The sequence below is a fragment of the Crinia signifera genome, chromosome 19, assembly GCF_055691185.1.
Source record: "Crinia signifera chromosome 19, ASM5569118v1, whole genome shotgun sequence".
NCBI lineage: Eukaryota > Metazoa > Chordata > Amphibia > Anura > Myobatrachidae > Crinia > Crinia signifera.
This window is the reverse complement of record NC_139226.1, coordinates 45,683,158-45,694,139: the sequence shown is the minus strand read 5'-3', so window position 1 is coordinate 45,694,139 and position 10,982 is coordinate 45,683,158.

Genomic DNA, 10,982 nt, shown 5'->3' with positions numbered 1-10,982 from the left:
AGCCAATAAGCTCCTGTCATTTTTCAAACTCAGCCTGTGACACAATAGTCAGGAGCTGATTGGCTGGAACTTTATCTCCACTTAAGGCCCCTTAGTTCATATGATCTTCTTCAGAATAAAATAGTCATAAATCAATTCATATCCATATACACTTAGGAAGTAATAATGATGAAATCCAGAGTAACTCTATCAACAACCAAAGGTCCCTCTCTCGCCCAGTTATACCCTGAGAGTTCCGCAAATGATCAGGACTATATAAAAGGCACCTCATCAATCAGGAATGGTCATGGCTCTATCTGTATACAGGTCACACGTATATAAGTACATCACCGTGGGACGCTGATCCTTGATCCCAAGCATGAGTCAGAAAAGAATTTGTCTCAATATATTTCCATCACGGATGTTGCATTGTAATCAGTGAAGATGAATTCAGCCTTTGAAGACTGTTCTTTTATTGCTAGTACAATCTTGACAGTTTAGGGCCACTGGCAGTCTGTGGCCTCACTATTGGTCAGGTAACAGGCAGAGGATTCCTGCTTAGATGTTAAAACCCAATCTGGGCGGCTATACAGCATTGTCTTTCTGCTCCACGGCCATCAGCCACGTCAATTTATCAGGGGTAGTACTGGTGCTATAGGTAAGAAGGGTACATACGCAGCAGTGCTGCTGTAGCCCGGACTTCTAGTTCCTTTTGACATGACTTGTAGCATTGGAGCAGCCCCTTCTCTCTGTGAGGCCCATCCCATACTCCAGTTAGAAGAGAGAGGGGAGGTACACAGAGCCAGTGGCGCATGTACCCCGCCCATATTCTCAGATCCTGACCTCCTGGTGTTGGCCACAAGAGGGATTTTTTTTGATAGAACATAGGAGGGCTCATTATCTCCTGCTCCTTTTCTGTCACTGACCGTGCAGAAGATTTCTGTATACACAGCATGCCGGTTAGACTGTTAGGGTAAGGCTGTGGGGGGAGGGGGGTTATGGTTAGGCTGCATGGAGGGAGGGTTAGAGTTAGGCACTTAAAATGAGGGTTATGGTTAGACTGTGGGATGGGGTTAAGTTTAGGCTAACAGGGGGTTGTTAGGATTAGAAGCTAGAAGGGAGGTTTAAGGGTAGACTGCAGGGGGCACAAGGATAGGGTTAGGCACTTAGAAGGGGTTTAGGCTGTGGGCTGGGGGAGATAGGCAGTGGGGTACAGGGGTTAAGCACTAATATGGAGGGTTAGGCTGCGGGAAGGTAGGGCTAGGGTAAGAAGGAGGGCAGGGGGAAGGTATATATACTTACCCAACCCTTGTCGGGACTCCCTCCATTGGAATGCTGGCATTGGTATTTTGACTGCTGGTATCCCCACTGCCAGTCATCTGGATGTATCCTTGATCGTCTGATGTAATTATTACACTATTTATAAAAATAAAACCATCTGAAATTATTGTTTATTACTTATTTTAACATCATTTTTTATCATTTTTCTCTGAACACAGGGTTTATATGTAGTACTAATAAGCCTGCTCGAAACAAAAGCTTCGAAAGCTAGTCTGCTAGCTTCTGTGTTTGTGCATGTGTGAGAAAGAGATGTAGTTTCACTCTCTGCCAGCAGATGGCAGTGTTTCGGAGCCTCGAGGACACTAGACATATATATATATATATAGATGATTTCATTTGTTCTAAATGTGTAAAAAGTTGTTTATTAATTGCAAGTCTCTAATATTTTTATACATTTTATATTTATTATATTTTTTATGTAAAGTGTCAGTCTTGTACATTGCGCTCTGTGTCATATACATATTACTAGAATGGTCAGTGCTTTCCACATCAGTTCACAAAAAAAAAAATGTCCCTCGCCCATCTCAGATTTTTACAAAAACTTTTAGTTAAGAGAGGATGTCAAACATCTGACAATGAGTTGATTTAAATATTGATTTTTCAATTTATTAAAAAATGTGCTAATCACACCTGACGTATCTGACGTATGACGGGTGTTCATTAAAGGATCACCCAAAAACTTGGACCACTAAGGTATCTCTTCCACCTGAATTCAAAAATCTAAATGAAATGACTGTATCGGGCTACAAAAATAGAACTTTTACACCTCCCTCATTTGCATCAATTTTAGCAATTCTCTGCTGAAGCCCCTACACCCGCTGATTTGTGGACTGGATCCAACTACCAACTTGCGGCTATCAGTGTTTTGTGCCATCTTGGGCCGACCGCACTAAGGACTGTTGGAGGACTCGCAATTGTACCAAGGGTGGTAACTATCTCTACTTAAAATCATCCATTCCCAGGGGTAATATAGGAACGGACTCTCCGGTTCACCAAACATACTATTGGGGTGCCATTATATTGTTTTATATTGTCTTTTATATGCAATATGCGCATCTTTAAAATGTCATTATTAAAATCTCACTATGGCCCTTATTCTGATCGGTGCGGCCGGATCCGATTATGTGGCCAGGACCGTGCGTTCGAAACCCCGCCTTCCATACGGATCGCCAACTCGGTCCGTACGCGGTAAGAAGCTGGCCGAACGGACTGCACGTGTATTTTTCATGGAATACGCCTCCTCAATCTAAGGGAACCTCCCCCATCATTCGATGGTCGCAGACCATCGAATGCAGGACCGAGTGCTCCACCAGCTCCCGCAACCTCAGACCACACGGACATTTTTCCGTGCAAAAGCAGGGATCTGGGCGGGCAGCTGACATCCGGCGATTTCATATGTCCGCCCCCTACACGTGCGTCACGGCCGCATTACCATGCGTACGCCCAGCGTTTTCATGGGAACGCCCATGAAACGCGGGGCGTATGCATATGGTAATGAGCCCAAATAGCCCTTCACGCCCCTCTCCACCCCCTGTTCGGAGTGTTCACATATCATGCGGGATTTGGCCGTACGCCCCGCTCGCACATGCGCAGAGACGCCTCTGCACATGCGCAGACACAAAACATCGGCGGGCCGAACGCACACGGATATATCCGCACCGACCAGAATAAGGGCCTATAAGATCATCCAATCTTCAGTTGTTTTTCATTTATTCTCAAAACTCTGCGCTGCCACACCTGTTTTTGTTTGTATTCTTTGTAAGTGCTCTTGTGTTTTGTTATTATGCATTTTTTAGTAATGCGTATTCTATACGCCCAGTATTTTTATTTAGCTGCAAAATGAACAACAAAACCTAATTATGTTGGAAAAAGTTTCAGTTCAGAACTTCGGACTAATGTGGCTTCCCAGCCTCCCTTTACAGCCCTGTTGTAAAAGTCACGCTTTCACCTCTGATGTACACGGCATTCACTGACACTTATTCATTGACTTGCTAAGGGCACATGCAGGAAATGAAATGGCAGGAAAAATTATTTTATATTGACAAATTAAGTGATGGCTAACCTCTCCCCTCTGTAAAGTCAGAATAAGCTGAATCTACCGTTTCCCACTATGATCTACGTCATTGTGATGTCCAAGGCCACAGGGAAAGCTGCTTCTGTGTCAGAAACGAGACCCAGAATGATTTTTCCACCGCACGCTTTCAGAGGAAATGGTTCCTGAGGAAACCACAAATCCAGCACTAAAAGTTCAGATGACTGTGTCAGTCAGATGTCATTGAGGTATAATTCCCTTGTAGTGTTCATAATCAAGGCAGACTCAAAGCAGAGACGCAGATTAATGGGGACTAAGAGGTGGGACGCGGTGCAGTCACAAAACGATTGCAGAGCAAAACAGTATTAGCGGTCAGCAGGCGGATTTTGGGGTGCCACACCCCGCATCTAGATACCTAGATATAGCAATAAGGATCCTCAATTCTCAGAGAAGCCTTGACGGAGGGCTTACTCGTGTATTTGCAAATATATATTACCAAGATCTCTGAATTTTATTATTATGTGGTCTTTAAATCTGGTTACTGGGATCATTTGGAATGCTGGGGAAAACCATGTGTTCTTCTTACCTTAAATATAACACTGCACCGTATGCAAGCACTTTATCAATAAAATAAAATAAAATCATATTAATAATTACATATAAACAACAATAGCGCCCCATTAAAATGCGGGTTAATTCAGGAAAAAGCGACCAAGTCTAAGAAACAAGGGGTGGGCATGGATGCAGCTCTATGGGGGCTCAATATGTACAACTCAAGCATAAAAAAAGGGGGGGGGGGGTATACAGCACTCGGGTTAGACTGAATAATAACCAACTACAAATTGTAATAGAAATACAAATACATTTATTGCATAAAACATCAATTAGAAAATTCTCTATGAATAAAAAGAAGAATAAGGGGGAAAAAAAAGTAAGAACTGGGTAAATGATTTAAAAAAAAAAAAACAGTCAATGCATGCATATATGCTCCAGTGAAAAAAATTGTAGATCGCGAGTGCCAAGATGTTAGATATAGGCCCTTATTCTGATCGGTGCGGCCCGATCAGAATATGCGGCCGCGACCGTGCAGGCGAATCCCCGCCTTCCATACGGATCGCCACCTCCGTCCGTACGCGGATATGTGGCGATCCGCATGAAAGTGGACGGGGATACGCCTCCTCCGTCTTGGGAGCAGCCCTGCATTCGATGGTCGCCGAACATCGAATGCAGGGCCGCACGCTCCACTAGGTCCCGCCACCCAAGACCACACGGACACTTGTCCATGTGAAATCATGTATGGGGGCGGGCAGCTGACATCCGGCGATGTCAGATGCCCGCCCCCTACACACGCGTCACGGCTTCATTACCATGCATACGCCCCGCGTTTGCATGGGAACGCCCATGAAACGCGGGGCGTATGCATAGGGTAATGAGGCTAAGTAGCCCCTCACGCCCCTCTACGCCCCCTGTGCGGCGTGTCAAGAATACGTGCGGCGAAATCGCCTGCACATGCGCAGAGTGACCTCTGCACATGCGCAGACGATAACCATCGGCGGGACGACCGCATGCGGAGAAATCCGCACCGATCAGAATAAGGCCCATAGTTACCAACGGTGAGGGTCAAATGTAGAGACCTCGTTGAAGAAAGATTTGATGATAATTCTGGTATAATACCCAGTGTGTGGATCCAGATTACCCCAGGGTGTTTGGGCAGGATGCTCTTGAAAGCCAATGTTTGGAAACACTGCAGTTTGAGGTTGAGATCTATTGGATGCACAAGTATGGAGGAGGCTGGTCCGGAATAAAAGTTCACCGAGGTGTTGCCTGGAGCAAGATAGATGGTGGGGCTCAATGGTGGGGCTCAACGCATTTTGACGTGTTCACACATCTTCATCAGGAGCAGTAGTGTGTAGCTATTCCTCTACTACCTCATCCTGTAATAACTCTTCCCCATTTCATTATATAATTGCTCTTCTTCCTCCACATCAGCCCTTAGTAGCTCTTCTCTCATCACCTTATCCTATAAAAGGTCTTCCCCCACCACCTCATCCTATAGTAGCTCTTTCTCCATCATTCCAACCTGTAGTAGCGCTTCCTCAACCACCTCATCATGTAATAGGTCTTCCTCCACCACTCCATCCTGTAGTAGCTCTTTCTCCTCCAGTCCATCCTGTAGTAGCTCTTTCTCCTCCAGTCCATCCTGTAGTAATGCTTCTCCCACCACCTCATCCTGTAGCAGCTCTTTCTCCTCCATTCCATCCTATAGTAGCGCTTCCTCCACCAGCACATCCTGCAATAGGTCTTCCTCCACCACTCCATCCTGTAGTAGCTCTTTCTCCACTATTTCATCCTGTAGTAGTGCTTCTACCACCACCTCATTCTGTAATAGGTCTTTCCTGACTAACAGTTTCTGTAGTAACTATTTCTACGCCATTCCATCCTGTAGTAGCCCTTTCTCCACCACTTCATCCTGTTAGAGGTTTTCCTCCACCATCTCATCCTCTAGTAGCTGTTATGCACCATTCCATCCTATAGTAGCTCTTCCTTCACCAACTCTTCCTGTAATCGCTAACCCCACCCCTCCTCATCCTACAATAGCTTTCTCCTCCCCCATACACCTCATTTTTTAATAGCTCTTCCTCCAACATCTCATATATGGGTGTTTTTTTCACTCTTGGGAGTAAAAACGAGGCCCACAAATGTCTAATAAAGGCATTGGGGGAAATTTACTAAGATGTGTATTCTACTTCACATGTGATGTTGCTATGGCCAACCAATCAGACCCTGTCTACTATCTTCTATTGGGTGCTAAATAAAAAGTAGATTCTGATTGGTTGCCCATAGCAACATTACACATTTTAGTAAATTTCCTCCATTGTCTGGAATATTGACAATTGTCATTGATAAATATGAGTTTCTTATTGTCCATTTTAGGTAAAAAGAATGCCCATGCACTGTACCAGACAGGGGACTGCATTCTTGTGGCTGGCTACACTGGAATCAGGGCTTGTCGCAGAGATGGACACAAATCCAGTTGCACCTACAATCACATAAGCAGCAGCCATGTAAATGTTACAGCTGGTGGGATTTGTACATTGGGACACATCCATCGGCACACATTGGTTGACATTTAAAGTAACTCTATGGTTGCGCATCCTGGCTATCAGAAGACATATTTAAAATTGCTTACAGGATCACAGTCACTGGCAGGAAGTGGTAGGAGTTGCCACCCCCTGCCCCCATTTCCGCGTACAAACGTTACCTGTCAATCACTTTATGGATAATTTTTCACTGCAGCCGCCGTCACAAGACCATTGCGGAACCTGCACAGTGCAATGTAAAGAATTACTCCATAGCATCCAACATTGTCATTGTGCCACCTCTCTGCCAACATAAAACCATGGTAAATTCTGCTTCTCACATATTAAACTGAAATTGTAAAGCACATTGGAATATGCTGGCACCATATCATTAAATGTAAATAAATATAAGATCTGCAAGGCACAAAAAGGATTTCTTTACAGGTTTTTCTAGAACTGAAAACATGGGTATTTCTAGCTTGCTGGGGTGGAGATTACTGTAGTTAATGTCATACAGGTACTATTGTGGCTGACGATAAAGCTCTCAGTCACAGTCAAGCCTACTATCGGGCAAGAGATCACTAATAACAAGGTCATTATGGTGGCTCCAATTACCATCTCAGAAGGCGAAATAAAAAGTGCATGTGCAGTGAAGCCCTGCAGGGCTGTACTTAGTGGTTCGGTCGGGCACCCCTTGAAAACTGAAGCACTTGGTCCAGCCCTATCACTGTCCACCACAGTCTGCACAGCGTTGGTGTGACGACATGACTTGTGACGGCACTCCACCGCACCACCAACTGTAGGTGCCAGTGCTCAGTCCAGGGAGCATCTAGGAACAGCCCAGCACTGGCCGAGCCAGGCTACCAGGGAGTTGTCACGCGGGTAAGGGCAGCTCCCTTGTAACTGCCCCCCTAAAGTTTTTGCCACCTGGAGCTTGTGCTCCACTATAAGTACAGGGACAAGATATGAGGCCATGTAGGATATATAAACATGAGTCAAATAAAAGAGAATGCAATAGACTGTACATACTGTAAGAGTTTTATTGAATAACTAGTCAAAATGACAGCTCCTGCAATTCACCGCTCCCTGCCACTGCCGCTCCCCTCATCTGCCACAGAGTTGATGCAGCATCTTCTGACGTCTGGAGATCTGTAAAGCACATGCATCGGGCATCTCTACCAAACAGTGAGGGAAACCGGTCCCCGAGTGCTGGAGCAGGTCCACGGTCCCGGACATGTGACGTCATGGTGCGACACACGCTACCACAATGCACCACTGGGAACAGGTGCAATGGGCCAAATTCTTTCCTTCACCCGCTGGGTCAATCCTCCGATCCATCGCAAGCATCAACAGTTGCATTGATAATGTTTTGTCGATGGGGATGTATTTGTTTGAATGTTATGAGTGTAAGAAGTTGGAGAATAAGACTGAGATGAAAATTTGCCACGTTAAAGTGTACAATTTACTCAATAAATCATGAAAAAATATAGGTGTGCACAGAAAAACAGAAATTAAAGTAGGATTAAAATATAAGTTCTGATTCAAATTGAAAATTGTTTGGAAGGGGGTGGGTTGCGAAACAAATCTATAGATGGGGGTGTGGATATTGTGGGCATAATTAGTGTTTGGTACACCTACAGGGGGTCCCCAATTGATAAGAAATTTTCACTACAGTGTCACCATAGGGGGATTCCCAATTGGGGTCCAGGTGGTCTTTTAGGGGCCCCTTTGCAACTTCTTACACTCATAACATTCAACAAATACAGGCAGCGCTCATGCCCATCGACCAAACATTATCTATGAACCAAAAGGGTCTGGGAAACCCTTAAGGCAGAGCAGTGCCTAACATCCAACTGACTAACAGGGTGAGTGCAGTCACAGCCTGGAGGAGTGGAGAGACGGATATGGGAAAAAAAAACAAAAAACTGCACATTTGGTACAGTTTTTATTTGCCGGTACAGACTGTTAAATAAATTGCAAATTTGTCATACAGGGCTTACCTGCTCCCTGCTGGGTACAGTGCTTGGCAGGTGCTGCAGCTTAAATTCTTCCTGTGCTCCTCGGCCGCTCAGTACCACCCTCCAGTGGCCTAAAGCTGCCTAGTGGTGGCGCCGACCCTGATTATGATATGTTTACCCTTTTCCTGACCACTTATCTTATTGAAATGTTTAGCCTATACTATAGACCATCGGTACTGTTAAACATTAATACAGTTATTCCATACAGTAGCCAATGTATAAAAAGACCAATTTTCAGGGCTGTTACCGCTGTCCCAGACTCCCATACTTACTCCAATGCACTGCATAGTAGGAGATTTTGTATTTCATTTGGAAACCCCCCTCTACAAATCCTGCGTTTGCCACTGGCAGGACATGGGAATTCCATGGATATGAGGGAAGAGGGTCCTAATTGTTATAGCTTACATTGTAATGAGTGCTTCTATTTGGAATAGTTCCTCATTATTCCATTTACGTACATAGAACAAAACCATTTTATAGATCATTTAAGCAGTGGAGACAATATTGAAGATGATTTCTATGCTGAAAACTGTGGAGAAAGTGGCAAAATACAATTGCACAAACAAATGGCTTCTCATTATATTTATTACGACTCTCTATTGTTTTCTAGAATCACTATAGCCTGCGGGTCATAAGAAAGTCTTTGAAGCCACGAACATAACTTACATTCCAGACAGGCATGTTCATGGTGGATCAGTGAAATACAACTGCATAATATCCTTGTACTATATTTGTGCAGTGTTCCACATAACATATTCAACTGTGCTATTTACCAACCATTTGGCTGCTAATACAGAATAGCAGTCAAAAAAAGCAATTATTTTATGCACATACAGTATATTCGTATGCACAATAAAAAAAAAATACTTAAAGTAGCTTAAAATGATTTTTACATTATGGCCCTTATTCTGATCGGTGCGGCCGGATCCGAATATGCGGACAGGACCGTGCGTGCGAAACCCCGCCTTCCATACGGATCGCCAACTCCGTCCGTACGCGGTAAGAAGCTGTCCGAACGGACCGCACATGTATTTTTCATGGAATACGCCTCCTCCATCTCAGGGAACCTCCCCCATCATTCGATGGTCGCAGACCATCGAATGCAGGACCGAGTGGTCCACCAGCTCCCGCAACCTCAGACCACACGGACATTTTTCCGTGCAAAAGCAGGGATCTGGGCGGGCAGCTGACATCCGGCGATGTCATATGTCCGCCCCCTACATGTGCGTCACGGCCGCATTACCATACGTATGCCCAGCGTTTGCATGGGAACGCCCATGAAACGCGGGGCGTACGCATATGGTAATGAGCCCAAATAGCCCTTCACGCCCCTCTCCACCCCCTGTTTGGAGTGTTCACATTTCATGCGGGATTTGGCCGTACGCCCCGCTCGCACATGCGCAGAGACGCCTCTGCACATGCGCAGACACAAAACATCGGCGGCACGAACGCATGCGGATATTACCGCACCAACCAGAATAAGGGCCTATGTGACATTTTATATTTCTGTGGTTGTGATCTGGTTGATCATTCCGTTTGCCCCTTTGTTTTGACAAAAAAAAATGTAAATTCCAAAAGTGCCCCACTTTCTCCTTTAATATTTAGGTAGCTCTCCAAAATATAGAATTGTGGTATCAGAATTAGATTCCAGTGAATGGTTTTCACATGAGATTGAAATGTTTTTTTTGCATGTAACTGAACATTTATTTAAGCCCCAAAGACTTCGTTGTGCAAAAAATTGAAATTTCCAAATTCCCCCAATTTCTGTTGTCATATTTAGATTTGTCTCAGTCATCAGCATAATCTCACAGCTGCACAGCGACCAAATTGCATATGCAAATTTATATGTATACATCTGAGAATAAGGCCTCTAACCTCCAAACCATTAAGCCATAGCTTCTCATACTTAGTCCCCAGGACCCCGAAATAGTGCACGTTTTGTGGTTCTCCACAAAGAATCACAATTGAAATAATTAGCTCCGCCTGTGGATCATTTAAAATGTGTCATTGAGTAATCAGTTGAGAACCACTTCTTTAATTGTTACCTAATTACTCACCCCTTCGGGGCACTTATCAAATTCCATAACCAACCACATAACAACCCCCCCCCCCACCATTGAAGTTACTTTACCTACTTTAGCCCCCATTACATTACATCTACATCATTGAGATCCTTAAACTCTTTTCACCATGGAATCTGACTGAACCAATATGTAGCACCTAAATGTATTACATTGCTAATTCCTGATATATTGTAAGTCTCAACAGACCTATAGCGGGATCTTAGTATACTGAAATTTATTTTACTGTTTCGTTTGAATTCTGAAATTGTCACTTTGGTTTTCAAACTAGCACAAAATGAAGGGGAAAATAATTTATCACGGAATTACTTTTTGTCTCAGTAGAGTACACCCAATAAACCTGAACCGGTAATTTAGGTAACCAATTCGCAAACAGTATTTTAAAGTCAGTTGTAAACAGCGTAGGTCCATGGTGAAATATGTAAAAGTGTATCACAAATTAAATTGCTAT